We start from the raw sequence: 14,975 nt of genomic DNA, 5'->3' as shown, positions 1-14,975 counted from the left end.
TGTGATTGTGGCTTTTCATTGCAACTCATGACAGATTTATTATTCTTTTTGCTTTGATACCCTAACAAGTTTCACAGGGAAAGAAAACCACACTCTGCCCAGCTCTGGCTGAGAGCACTTTGGAGTCAGACATTGTTTTGCAGGAAAGGCTGTCGTGTGTATGCTGAAAACAAGGGTTACCCCAAGCCCAGTTATGCAACTGGGTGTTTAACACAAACAGTGGTATTAACAGTCAACAAGTCAAAGCAACTGGAGCTGCTGGGGTCCCCAGCAGTGACAGGCTATTCCAGTCTGGATGTGGCTGTCCCCACTGGGCATTGCCTACCTGCACCAGGGTCTGGGGTCCCATTCAACTGCCCATGCAGAGGCATGCAGCACCATTTGGGGTCCTTGGGGCATTGGACCATCCATGTAGGACTGGTGGCTGTGACAGTGGGCCTGGGGTAGATTCCTCTGTGTGCAGAGCAGCTGGATGCTAAGCAGGCTGTGAAATGGCATCACCTGCCTATGTGTATGTAACTACACAACACTGTCTGCATCTGCTCAAAGAGAAGACTCTTCTCTACCTGAATATTACTGTGGGAGTGAGATTATAACTGTCTACATAAACCTTCCTACAGAGCTTCTCCCCATTGCCAAGGCAGTCGGATCTAGTGAGTGGATCTCATTGGTCTCCTGACCTTAAATGCCACAATTAACCCAGACACTTAATATAAGGCCTCCAAATCCAGCCCAAAGTTCTTGCAGGGCCCCAGCACTTATTGCCCCAGCACATTTCACCCTAGCCCTGAAGCTCTGTCACGAGGTTTTTGTGGCTGATGGCTCACCCTCTGCCACGCAGCACGCCAAGGCTGGCTCAGGAGGAGAGGAGGATGTTTGTAAAGCGCCTTGGGGTGAGAAGCACCAGCAGCCCCGGGACAATCCCCTGCAATGGCCATCCTTCCCCCAGGGTGAGAAAGCAGAGGTCCCTGCAAGAAGCTGTAGAACCTGTACACAGCACAAGTTTTAACAGACTTTACAACAGGGATTGCCTCTGGTATAAAAAAAATGAGCATTGTTAGCAGTACAGTCAAAAATCCTGGGAGTCACTGAGCATCAAGACTGGTCAGAAAAGAGCGGTGGGTCCTTTGAACAGGACCTTCCTCACGGGGTCAGGTCCCTTTTTAAAATGAAGGTACTGGCTCTTGCTTGCCTCTCACTTGGTGTCTTGCTTGGGGTCATTTTTGGTTTGATCTGCTGGAAGGGAGAGGCAAGTCGGGGCTGCTCTGTTTAGTCTTACTCATCTGGCATCTTGCTATCGCATTTCTCTCCTGGCTGGACCAGCTGTTCCCCACAATCAGTCCTGCTGAGATAGCAAAACCAGCTAAACGTGCTGTTCCCAATGTGTCCCTCCAGCCTACAAACCTTACACTTTCTACAAGCCACCAAGGGAGGTCCCTGTGCAGGACATGGACCCCCCCGTGGGGCCTCTGAGACAAGCAGAGAATTGCAGAGAGCAGAAGAGTAGTTCGCAAAACTTATCCTCAGCACTGGGGACCCAAGGACACTTCAGCACAGACCCAGCCATAAGGAAACCAAACCTCACCACGGTAGCGATGTGCTCTCTGGGTGCTGTCTTGCCTTTCCTCCTTCTCCAGCCCTCTCTTTCCCAGAAGGTGCAGGACATCTGGCCCAAGTGGCCTCCTGTGATGGCACATCAGTCATGTAAGCTCCCACCTAGAGAGGAGAAAGGAAACCTGTAGGGAAAACCCAAGGAGAGAAGATTTCCATCTTCTCCCTGCACATGCATAACTTTTTTCACACAAGAGAAGGGTATCCAGGGAAGGCTATTAAAAGCCCATGGCATCTCTCAGAGACCTGCTGTAGTACAGAGAGCTCCAGGTCAGGGTGCACAAGGCATGGGCTGGGTGTCCCTGCAGCAAGATGGACAACCAGCCCCGGACGCCTTGCTCCAGGAGCACTGCACGGGCTTTCTCACTGAGAAAAGACAAAGCAGGAGCCTTGCAGAACAGATTCTTCTTCACTTCCTACCCTGTCCACAGCACCAGAAGCAGCCAAAAGCACAAGGATGCTCAGAGCCAGAGGCACAGGTTGTGTCCCCCCCCTGCCCCAGGAAGCCTCTTGAAGAAGTCGAGCGATGGCAATGCCACTGGAAACCAAGGCAGAAACGTGCTGCAAACCACCAGCAGCAAAGAGCTGAACCTCTGAGTTTCAGCTGACTCAGCTAGCAAACTCCCGCAGAAGGGCTGGCTTGTCTTCCCCATGGTTCTGCAACCACAAACAACACCAATAAAGGCCATATGATGTACGTAGCCACATCTGCTTTATCTGCTTTCATGAGTTTGCTGGTGAAACTGAAGTGATGAGAAGAGAGAGTTTTTTGCTCACAGTCTCAACCTAAGCACAGCAGCCAAGGCTTATGCTCTAAATTAAGTACAAATGGCTGGGGGAAAAAAAAAAGTTTGTGGCTAAAGTTGAAGGAATTAGCCTTGTTTTGTCTACAAAAGGAGGCTAAAAAGCCATAATAGTCTTCCAACATGTAAAAGGTTGCTGTAAAGCAGGAGGGAGTCTGTTGTTGTCCCCTGTCTCCTGGGAAGAAGACAAGAGGTAAGTGGAGTAATATCTAGCAGAAGTGACTCAGGTTAGACATGAGGAGTAAGTAAATGGAAATTTAAACACCAAGCAATGAAATTGGAGATTAAGTTACTAAAGAAAGACACAAATCTGGACAGAAGAGACTAACTTTGACCAGGAATAATTTGTGAATACTTGTTCCTTACTTGGTGAAAGAATTCTGGCCCCATCTCAACCACAGATTCTGGTTTATGTGCTGAACGTGGGCAAATAGATGGGTAAAACTAAAAGATAAAGCTACTTTGAGAAATCACTGCTCACAAGAACAAGCCACTCTATGAAATACAGCATTCCAACATTCTATACTCCGCTTACTTCCCATCTGCTGTACTGCAGTTACGTGTGTTGGTCAGTCCCTCACCCTGCCTTTCTGTCCTCTCCCCTTTCCCAAGCCCTGGCCATGCATTCCCTGGAAGCAGAGCTGCTACATGATATATAGTAGGTATTTTTAGCACGTGCATCACTATGGCATCTCCTCCTGCCTAAAAAAGCTGAAGTCAGGACCCAGTCCTGCTGTGATATGAACCTGTGGCTTCCAGGAGCCCACGCATGAGTTGCTGAGCTGCACTTTTCAGATTACACAGTCTACTGAAACTTCAGGTCCAAACTGATTTATTGATGCTGCTGGAAGCCTGCAGACAAGGTGGTGACCTCGTGTTGGTGAGCAAGGGCCAGCTGATCTTCCAAGGTGCTCCTTCTTGAAACAGGTGGATGGAATCCCTCCTCACCCCAGCAAAATAAATGTGAGCATTGAGCATGTGTCAAAGTTGCATCCAGTGACCTCCTGATAACCAAGTGCTGAACCAGCTGAAAAGGTCAATAGCTTATCAGCCAGAACAGCTGGATCTAGTAGAACATGAGTTAAGATGGTACATAGTTGGCATTGCAGGAATAACAGATGTAGCCTGGGTTGGTTGTAGCAGCATGTTGATGTACTGAAGCAACTGAAAAGAGACTTACATGACCACAGGGTATCACTCTCTTCCCGTCTGCTGAAACTGAGATGACCCGTGCATGTTATACGGATTTTCTGGTGACCAGGTTTCGGCACATGGCAGATACAAAGCAGATCTCACAGCAAAATGGGATCCTGGGGAGGGTCATTTGCAATGAGGGATATGGAGACGGAACAGATTGCAAGGTAATGGATATAACCCATAGTTCCCGTTTGTGTTAGGAATCTGCAGTCTTCAGTCCCAGGACTGGCTACATCGCCATGCATGCCAAAAATCCAGATTTGCCATTTCACCTGTTGTTGAAAAGACGGTGATGTTTGCAGGTGAAATACACACACACACACACATAAGAAAAAAAAAAGGCAAGCAGCTGCTTAGCTCAGAGGATCTTTTATTGTCCAACTTAAAGAAGGCACATGGAGCAAGGTGAGTAAAGCAGCTTACAGGGAGCTGTGAAGCCCCTAAGTCTTCCTGTGGGCCCTGTGATGCTGCACTGGCAGCACCTCGCTCCCAGAGCTGTAAAAGGGATTAACTTAACAAATTTAAAAAGAAAAATAAGGCTAAAATAGGAGTCTAAATAAGAATCAGAATCCCTCTGGTAAATTGCTGAGCTTGGTCCCTGCTGCGGAGAGCCAGTCATCTTGTGGGGAGTGAGCAAATAGCTGGAGATGTGCTGGAAATAGCATGGGGTATTCAGGGAGCAGCAGTAGGTGAGTAGCAGCAAGGGAGCCTGTGGTCCCCAAAAAGCTTTCCCACTAGGCTGGGCACTCCAGTGCACGCTGTGGGGATACAGCAAGAACCAGGTGGACGTGGGATGGGATGGGATGGGATGGGATGGGATGGGATGGGATGGGATGGGATGGGATGGGATGGGATGGGATGGGATGGAAAAGGTGGTGGGTTCAGTGCTGCTGATTCAAGACTCCCAGCCCAAACTCTCAGCAAAATCTCCCTGTTTCTGGGCAAGGCACTGAGCCCCAAGCCTGGTGTGCCACGGAGGCACAGCGGGGTGCAGTGGGGTGCTGGCCCAAAAGCATGGGGCTTCTTGGAGCCCCACGACGCATGGCAGCCACTCCAGCCCCCAGCGCCCTGGCAGTGACCAGCAGCCAGTCATCTGGCAAAGCAATTACTGCCAGGCCCAACGTGCCGCTGCTAGTACAGAAATTGAATGTTGAAGCTGTCAGCAGAAATTCCTTGGGGAGCACTGGCGGGTGGATGTGGGACAGCAGGAAGAAGGTTTTTCTTACCAGGTTTCAGTTCTCACTTGGACATGCTGAAATTAGATGCTAAGCCTTGAAGTCAAATCCTCTTCTCTTCCCTTTTGCATTCAGCACTGCTCTTGATTTTTCCCTTATAAAATCTGTTTGTCGAAGCCAAACATGATACCTCCTTGGGAGGCAGGCTGTAAAACACTTGTCCTGAGTTTTGAGATGTCTCTGCCTCTTGCAGAGGGCATGACAGGAAGGTAATGGGGCATTCAGAGAAGCCATATAATGCAGGAAACTGGGGCTAAGGAGCTGTGTGAAGGAAAACCAGCTTTCCCATGTGGTGGAAACAGGTCACAAATGAAAAAAACATCAAACCTAATATCCTGGTCAGTGTTAAACCTGGGAAATCATCACCAAAAACCATCAATTTATTTTGCCACATTTTTTTCCCCCAGGAGCAGCAGACTGGCATGTAGAGCACTGCCTTGTCAATGAGTAACCATTCCTTATGGAGGTATTTACAATAGAGGCACGTGAAGAAGTGCTGGTTGTTAGAAGGGTTTTGGTGTGATCACGTGAAGCTGATGAGTTCAAGCCTTGTGCCTGTCTGGATGAGAACACCAGGAGGGACGATGGTGTAGGAAAGCCTCTGTGTGTCTCAAAGAGGGAGGGAGGGAAGGAGGGGGGTGCAGAGGTTTTTCCATGCCATGCTATTTCCTGCGGGCAGTAGCTTATGTGTGGTGCTTGTCCTGGCAATGCACTGTAGTAATCCTGAAGCCAGACCTTTTCTGGCCCTTCAATATGTTTTCCATCAAGCATTTCTGAGTGCTGGTCCCTTGTTGTAAGAAACCATATGGTCAGGTTTGGGAAATGAAAGCTCTGAGTGTCTCACCTGCACTTGAGCTCCATGTTGCAACACCCAGTGGGGGCTGTGAGCACCCGAGCTGAGCCCACAGCAGATCTTAGACCCACGTTAGCACTCTGCAGGTTTATCTGTATTTCCAAGGACCTGTAGCTATGAGCACCCTTCTACACAAGCTGCAGACTCTGGGCCCCAAAAGTTAGACCAAGCCTGGGAAAGGCACCTCTGCACTGACACAGGATGGCCTCACTGCATGGGCAATGTGTCCTCCTCTCCAAGACCCGCAGCACAGCCCGCAGCCTCAGCCAGCCTTACGCTTGAGGCACTGGCTGCTGAAGCATCAATAAGAGAATGTCTTCTGTATCTCTTTGCTTTTCTGCAGGACCCCTCACTTTGTACATGAGCTCTTTTCCAGTGGGGGGACAGAAGAGGAGCTCCGGCCATGGTCCCTGTCCCTGGGGCAGCAGTGATGATGCTGTGCAGTACTGGGGAGGGCCACTGGAGGTCTGTGTGCATTCGCGTTCTCCTGTTCACTGTACAGCGCTGCACAGTGCAGGATAAACCCCGCTCGCCCTCCCCTAGTCTGGGCAGGACAGAGCACACACCTCGCCAGGCCAGCCCCACACGCCACGGGGAGACTCGGCTCCTCTCTGAGCATCCCAGGGCAGCTCCAGGGTGGACTCACCTTTGGCTTCATGGTGGGGTGAAAATCCACCTGCAAAACAGGAAAAATGGGAGGATAGTTCCTCTGGCTCCTCTTCACCCGGGATGCACCTCCGGCAGCTGGAACCGTGCCAGCAGGAGATCCCTGCTCTGCATTTCCCAAGAAGCTGCTTGCGGCTCTCACAAGTTTGGAGTAAATTCATCCTCAGTCCAGATCAGCATGAAGCTGTCAGCCTTCAGGATATGCAAACCTCCTTCCTTTTCCTGGCCAGCTGGAATCATGGACAAAGCGATGTTGGGGGTCTCACAATAAGGCTCATTTTCTCCAGGATGGCAGGTTCCTCGCTGTCCTCCAGCTTCTGCAGCTCTAGCCCTGCACCTCTTGACTGTATCCACATTGTTGCTTCTCTGGCCCCTGCCACATCTGTTGTCCTGACTTCATTTGTAATCAATTTCAAACACACTTGTGAGCCGCAGGATAATGGCGTGAGTGTGTGTTTGCACAGCGGTTTTCATTCCGGGAGGGTGCTCACCCACTTTCCCGGCTCAACAAACAGATGGGCACAAGACAGCAGCTGTCTGACGTGGAGGTGGCGGTTCAGCGCCGGCACCGAGGATGCAGGATCACAGTGGTGGCTCAAGGGTGACTCACACCAGCTGTGTTTCAGCCCAATTTCATCCAGCCACAACTGCATGAAGGCTTCTTCCCTGTGCTGGTCTCTGCAGGATGCCAGGTTGTGCTCGTTGCTCTGGGCTGCGATGCTCTGGGATATCACCATGTGCTTTATGAATTTGCCCCGTGCAATGAATATAGTATGTCACCATCATGAAAATGCCACTGAATCTTTTAAACTTCACAAGTTGTTGGGACTTAAGTTTTGAAGGAAGTACAGCACCCCAGGATCACAGCATCCCCCATTACCATGTGGTGGCCCTGGTCAGAAGGCAAAGCTAAACCTTTCCTTCCAGTTTGAGAGCAGAAAGAAAACTAAAAGGACTGATTGTTCACTCATTTTTCAGAGCCTGGCCATTCTGAGGCCAGGGTTGTTGGTTCTGGGTGCTGCCACCACCCTTTCAATGTCTGAATCACACTCAGGTCCCAAGCTTTTCCACTCAGATGATTTAGGGCTGAAGGTTTCACTTGTCCCATGCCCCTGTGACCCTCCTTACCTATAACCGCATCATAGACACCACCTTGCTCTGTCTGGGAGCTCCAGATGACAACGATGGATCTTACTATGAAAGGAAAACAGAAAGCAAAACTAAAGTAAGTGACAGCCATCAGAGCCTCCCTGTCTGCTTTGCAAGAGGTCAAACAAAACCTTAATATGGCTTCTTATGAACTGAGCTTCAGAAACGTACTGCCATGTTACATATCCACAAAACATCCCCCAAACAGCTTTCAGTTCAGGTTGGGCAAAAGGTAAGCAGAATTCAGCCCGGCCATGGTGGGCAGCGTGCTCTGGAGTGGAGGAAAAGTGGCAGCAAAGGCAGCACAGGAGCTGAGAGGGACCAGAGGTATGCGATGTTTTTGTGTAAGTAGGAGGATGCAGCGCTGGGCTGGGGAGGAAGGAGACACAAGGATGGCATAGGGAAAAGGATCACCAGGCCCATGAAAGCAGGAGCATTGCTGTTTTTCACAAGGATTGCAGCTCGGAAGAGGAAGGAGATATTAAATTACACTCTTTTTCAAGTGGCAGTGATAGAAAATTCAGATTGCTTTCCTGAAAATGTGAACCCCACTGTTCCTGGTATATGAAGAATAAATACCCTGCACTTGTCATGTTTCCAGCAAAATCGGAGCAGCACACGCAGAGGAAACCAAAGTGGGCCTCACAGCAGACTCCAGGCTGAAGCTGCTCTAGCTTTGTCTGCCCTAGAAAAATGGGGACTCCTCCTTCTCTGGGCAGCTCTTCATCTGACGCAGAAAACCAATGATGTGGGACCGTGTCCTGCTCCAGCGGGCCTGTCCTCCTGCTCCAGCTCTGAGCTTTGGGAGTGAAACCTTCCATGAGCAGGTGTCCAGCATGCCCTTTGCCTGTGACCAGCTTGGAACTTGCCCTCAGCTCCCCAAAAATCCCTTCGCAGCCCCTAGCTGATGATGCCCAACACCTTTCCCCATTCCCATGCTGGTTCTGAGGAGGATGCTGGGCTCCGTGGTGCCTGGGTCTCTCTGGAGAAGAGAGGCAAGCACTAGGCAGCTGTGGGAAGAGTGATTTGAAGAGCTCGAGGCTCCCCAGGCAGCCAAGGGCGGATCAGGTACATGCGATATGTTTTGCTTCTCCAGGAGGAGCCCAGGTTTCTGTGGTGCCTGGAGAGAGTGTCCCTCTACCCCACGCGCAGAAGGAAGGGGACCTGGGGCCCTGCAGCATTGGGGCCTGGAGGCATCACTGAGCAGGAAAACTGGAAATACCTGAAAATTTGCCTCAGCTCCTTGCTGAAAGGCATTATGCCAGGAAAGGAAAATCCAAGCCTGGATCAGTGCTGGAAAAAACAGTGTAAAATCAGCTCTGACATGAGCCCAACCCATATAGGGGATGATGTATATTACATCCCCCGAGGCAACACGCACATTGCTCCAGGAGTTCGGGGCACTCACTGGCCGTTGCAAGCGGTTACAGCACAGCTTTGCAGGACAAGATGAAAACGCAAATTTCCTTTGCTCAGCAGCCAAACTGACTTCCAGTTGTAGCCAAAAACACACAGATAACCTTTGCACATCTTTTCCTGCCCTGTCATTGCAGAGCCATCTTGGGCCAAGGCATTCGTCAGTTGTATTTTGAGGTTTTTCCACCTGTGGTTGGTTTGACATCTAATTTCCCTCTCCTTGCTACAGAATATCCTAATCTCTTCTCTGTTGCAATTTTCTGCCTGTTTTCCTCCTTTTACCTCTCCTGAGTCCCTTTCAAGCTCCTTCCCCTCTGCCTGCTGTCAGTCTGCAGTGCCGCGTGAAGAGGGGTAAATAAGATGCTGCTCATCCAAGTCCCTTCAGCCTCCTTACAAGATCATAAAGCTACAGATGTGCTTTGGCGATCATTGGTTAAACCAACTGCAGTTAAAAATGCCAGCGAAATAGCTGTTGGTTGAAAGTACAGTCATTAACTTTGTGTTCTGCTGTTCCCCCTTAGCAAAGATGGATACACATTGACAGAGTTGTTCATGATACAGCAAATTTTGTAGCAGCATGACTCCCCTGACCCAAGCAGATAGCCAAAATTTGGGTGGCTGGAGGTTACTTACAGCAAGAGAAGGAGCTGATTGTGGAGGCAGGTATTTTTCCAAAGTGGTGTTGCTAATTTACAAAGAAGGTGCAAAGTCCTACTCTGAAAATCCTGAAAAATGAGCATTTCCCAGCTCACACCACCTGTGTCATCCCCACGTGCACAAAAGCTCTCGTGGTCTCAGCTTTTCTCAGGCCACACATAGTCCTGGTCCCTCCTCCGTGGCACCGTGTGCCCAACTCAGCCCCATGCAGCCTGTCCCATGTGTCGAGGAGCCTTGCTCTGCATGCACAGCTCCATCTCCCACAGCTAATTACAATGAAGGTCTCTGGCAAAAGCTGGCAAACAATTCAAAATTTTATTTTAATCCAAGCTTGCTGCAATAATATTAACGGGAATAAAGACGTGTTGTCTCCCCAGACCATCACACTGAGTGTCAGGAAATGCTGGTCCTTGACTAAAGATGTTTTAAATCTCTACAGACCCTCTCCTGTTTGAAAGTACTCCTCACTGTTGCACTGTGATGCTCTAGACAAATCTCCGACTAATCGCTGGATCGGTCTGAAACCCAGCTCAGAGCTTAATGTTCCTGTCATTAGAATGGAGATTCTGATGTAACATCTACCATAGATGTTACTATACATTAAATGTATACGCAATTTCAAAACCACTGTTCAGAAGAGGATAAAGCCAGTTGTGCATGTGTACACTGGGAAACACCTGGATTTCATTCACAACCCATGAAATTCTTTCAACCCCAAAAAGTTGTAGGAAGAGATCAATCTTCAGATATTCCCCAGGGAGACTCCACAATCGAGCTAGTCACCCTGCTCTCCCTTTAAAGACAAACCCAACCACTTTTAGCATATGATTCATCCAATCTATTTTAAGGGTCCACGTTGGGATGGGAGGCTCTGTTCCTCCAAAGAGGTTGGTTTTCCCCCTTTGCTGTACCCACAGCGGAGGGCAGCCAGCTCTGACACCGAGGTCCACCTGGCAGAGGTCTGTGTTGCTCAGCAGATCCCGCCTCTGGCCCCTGGTTACCAATTCACAGAGTTTTACAAGTTGGAAATAATTCGGCACGTTGGGTTTGGTAGTGATTTATTATTCATGGCACCCAGACCACTGCAGAAGGAGGGAGCCTGTGTCGCCCTGTGAGAGCCCTGTCACAGCATACGGCAGGACTGGGGAAACTGGGATGCGTGTGTGATTCCTGTCAACCACTCGCACGGCACAGGTGCCGCTGCTGCTGACGGCTGCTGAGCAAAAGATTTACAAGTCCTCAGCCTTGGGGGGATCTGTGCGTTGGGGAAGGGGCTGGCAACACACTGTCAGTGGGAAATCAGTGCCCTGAAGAGAAGCTGCTGCAGTCAGAGTGAGTGCAGTGAGAGGAAATCTTGGGATGCTAATTAATCCCGCTTTAGGAAGATATTTATTAGGCAAATGCCTCACATTCATATGCACATCTGCAGTCAACAGAGAGACTCTTACTTTTTTTCCAGCCCAGCAAAGCTGCAGGGTGGGAGGCTGCTGCAGCCGAACAGCTGGCGGTGCTGGGGGGGCTCAGCCTGCTCCGGGCGTTTCGGGTCAAGTGTGGAATTGAAATGACCAAGGTCCAGGTTAGAGGAGAACCCAGAGGTTGAATCATAGAACTGTTTTGGTTGAAAAAGACCTTTAAGATAATTGAGTCCAAACAATAGTTGAGAAGAGCTTCAAGCCTGGGTATTTTCCTTCCTCGCTTGCAGACAGAGATGGTGCAAAGGACAGGGTGGGAGCCAGCCCTGCCAGACAGCCTCATCCTGTTGGGAATCACTGCATTAATATAACCTGGGGCAGATTTTGCTGTCAGCCAGTTAATTGCTGAGGTCGATTGATACAGCCCCTGATGAGCAAAGGATTGTGGCTGCTTGTAGCTTTCACGGAAGAAAGGTAGAGCCAGCAGCATCTCTCTCCTTGCCCAACAGTTACTGAGCAGTGAGTCAAGGAGGTTTGCAGGGAACCTGCCTTGGCATCCCCAACCCCTTAAGTATAGATGCTCTGCAAGAGTAACGGCTCATCCCAAATTGTTTGCTTTGTTTGCAATCACACATCTCATTGCTTCAAGAGTTACAGCAAAATCCAGTTGGAAGATGTTTCAAGTCATTCAAAGCCCAGGGTTAGACACAAAACCTATATTTTTGGATCAAGAATGGGGTGTGAGCTTCCCAGCAGGGGAAGCAGTAATTCTGTTGTACATCTGCTGGGTGCTTCCTACAGCCTGTAAAGGGGAGTGACTCCCCCCAGCCCAAGACGAGAGCTGCAGTTTTGGGAAGGACGAATAATGACGTTTCCAAGGCTTACTGGTTTGGTGTACTAATCCAAAGCAAAGTCAGCCTAAAGCAGACCTGCTGAAGGCAAAGCATGTTTCTTACTGAAATACTCAAACGTCCCCAGTCCCCAGAGCCACACAATCTGTTTTTTTGTTGTTTTTTCCTGGCCGTACCAATGGATCAAACATGTATACAAGCTCCTTCTTTACACTGAGCAGTGAAAGCTGTTGAGAGCACTGACACAAAACTCAAACTCTAAACTGTCCATCTTAATTAAATTAGTTCTATCCATGAGGTTCAGCAGTCGGTCACGGCATGTGGGAGATTTACCCTCAGGTCCCGGAGGAACGGGAGTAAACCCAAGAGCAAAATCCTCAGTGACTTGGGATGACAACTGCGTTCTTAAAGACTGAAAGCTCCTGGCAGAGCAGTCGCCTTGCCAGCAAGCTGCTGTTAACAATATCCTTTTTATTCCAGGGGCCCAAATTTGCCGTCTGAGAACCTGACTGGCTTTTGCAATTGATTTCAGCAAGGCCCTTGATTTTCACTGACATTTGCTTCGGTCAGTCACAGTCGCCTGCTTCTTCCCCGTCCCTCCTCCCCACCATGCAGCGGCAGCCCCAGAGTCTCCCTGTCCCACTCCCCCCATTTACAGAGAAAGCTGAAATCTAGAATTTGCAATAAGAAAGGCAAAGTTTGGCATTCAGACAGCAAAGAAGGACTCAGGAAACTGGTCTGGTGCCCGTGTCTTCTTCGAGTTACTGCATGATGGTGCATAAATCACTGCATCCCTCTGTGCCTCAGTTCCCTCCCTGTGGCCAGGGATGACGATGCCCCTTTATCTCGGGGGAACAGGGGATATTAATTACTGTTCATAAGATGCTCAAATGTGGCAGCATAAATAGTAAACAAGTGTTTAGTGCCTTTCTAAAGATAACTCATCTGCAAACACTCAAGTCCATAGCCTGGGACTGGAATTGGGAGCTTCCCTGGCTGTTATATAACTGCAGTGGGTTGGTTTTTGTTGTTTGTTTGGGGTTTTTTTAAGGAATGGGTTGTTTTTATTACTGTAGTTACTTCATAAATAAGCAACACATCTGACTAGAAAGGATCAAACAAAAATAAATGCCTGCTTAACCCAGGCATATGGAAACTAAGCGTTATTTTAATTATATTTTTGAAACAGCAACCTCCTATCTTTGGCCTGAAGCTTTCAGAATTCAAAGGCAAACACTACCCTGACTTTTTATTTCTTTTTCCCCCATCCATATACTCTTTGCCTTTGCGTTGGTAAGCTTGGGGCTGCCAGGTATCTCCCGAGCACAGGAGCCCAAGTAATCACTGCTGAGGTGAGACGTAATGGGGGGATGCGGTATGTCTTGCCTCTCCCCATGGGGGAATCTCCTTCCCATGGGAGGCTCCATTCTCCAGCAGATGTTGCTCCTTTGCCTAACCCATCCATCAAGCAGCAAGGCTGCTGTCATACCTGCACTGTGCCATCTTTTTATAATCGTACATTTTGATCTCCAGTTCAGACAGTCACAGACTTTGGTAGCTGGGAGTTGCTCTGGCTGCAGTTGCAGAAGATGCTCGTTAGAAATGGGAACTCTGCAGGCACTGGAGTCTGCTGCTGGTGAGCAGACTGGCAGTGCTGCAGCCTCTGACCACGGGCAGGTCCCGCGGCTCCCGGAGCAGGAGCTTCTCACCAGGGATGCCACATGCACTGCAAGCCTGTGGGGTGCTGGCACCACTTCTCTGGGTGGGAAGGTTTCCAAGCCCTTACCTAATCCTTCCCCCTCTCTCATCTCTATTACTTTTGAACAATTTTTGATAGAAAAGTGAAGCAATGTAACCACAATGAAATAACCACAGTGAAATCAAGCTTTAGCTTGACGAAAAGATCCAGTTACTGTGCATCTTCCTGAGGACGTACCCAATGAGCTCCCGCGACAGCAAGTGCTGCCAAGTGCCAGCAACACAGCTGCGCATGCTGAGGGGTGCACCTCACGGGGGAACGCAGGGATGAAGCTTCTGGGGGGTACATGGGTGCATCTCGCAGGGGCTTGTGCTCCTTTCAGGGGGATGCAGGGGTGTAACTCAAAGAGGGCTGGGTGCAAGGGTGCCTCCTGGCTTGGGATGCAAAGGGGCACCTTGCAGTAGGAGACACAGGTGAAACTTTCGGGGGATGCATGGGTGCGCTTTGCTGGAGAGGCATAGCTGAAGCTTGCATCGGGGTGCACCTCCCGGGGGGATGCACAGCTGCACCCCGCAGGAGTGGCTGCACGGCTGTCACCTGGTGGAGGGCACACAGAGAAAGCTCTCAGGGGATGCACCTCGCAGGAGAGGGGTCGGGACACCCCGGCTCCCAGCCCAGCACCCCCCCGCCTCCGCCCCGTCCCTGCACCGGCCGTGCACGGCGCATGCCTCGGGCAGATGCCGGCCGGTTCCAACCGGGAGAGGCCGAAGCTTTTCGGGTCCTGCGAGGAGGAGGAGCCCCTCCTCCTCCATGCGCACCCCCGCCATTCCCCCCCGCCGCCTCTTCTCTCCGCCCTGCGGAGGGGCGCGGAGGCGGCGGGGCCGGCGTAGGACCGGGAGGAAAAGTTACCGGCCGGGGGTGCTGATGTACGGGCAAAGGGATTTATTTAGGGCTCGGGCGGCGCTGGGGACATCGCGGCGGCACACACCCCCGGCACACACCCCCAACCACTGCAAAGTGTTCCCGCGCAGGGTGGCTGCGGCCGGGCCGGCGTTCCGCGGAGCGCCGCGCTGGGGTGCGCAGGGCTGCGCCGCCGCGGTGAATGACTCACCGCGGAGCGGCCCACGCCGCAGCCCGCCGGGACGCGGTGCGGTACGCGCCACGCAGAGTGTCCCCGTCCCCCACCGCGGCCCCGCAGCCTTCCGCGCAGGGATGATTCCGCGCAGGGATGATTCCGCGCACCCGCAGCGACTGTTCCAGAAAGCCGCCGGGCGTATGGTACTTTCACTGTAAATAAATAAATAACAATACGCCCACTCTACACCGGTGTATGCGGGCAGGGAGGTGCGAACCCCCAGCAAGAAACCGGGGCGCCGCCGCCCCGCGCACAGACGCGCCGTAGTAATTTGCAAGGGGCGGTGCACAG

The sequence above is a fragment of the Streptopelia decaocto genome, assembly GCF_964273445.1.
Source record: "Streptopelia decaocto genome assembly, chromosome: 4".
Taxonomy (NCBI): domain Eukaryota; kingdom Metazoa; phylum Chordata; class Aves; order Columbiformes; family Columbidae; genus Streptopelia; species Streptopelia decaocto.
The sequence above is the reverse complement of the archived record's forward strand: the minus strand, read 5'-3'. Positions refer to the sequence as shown.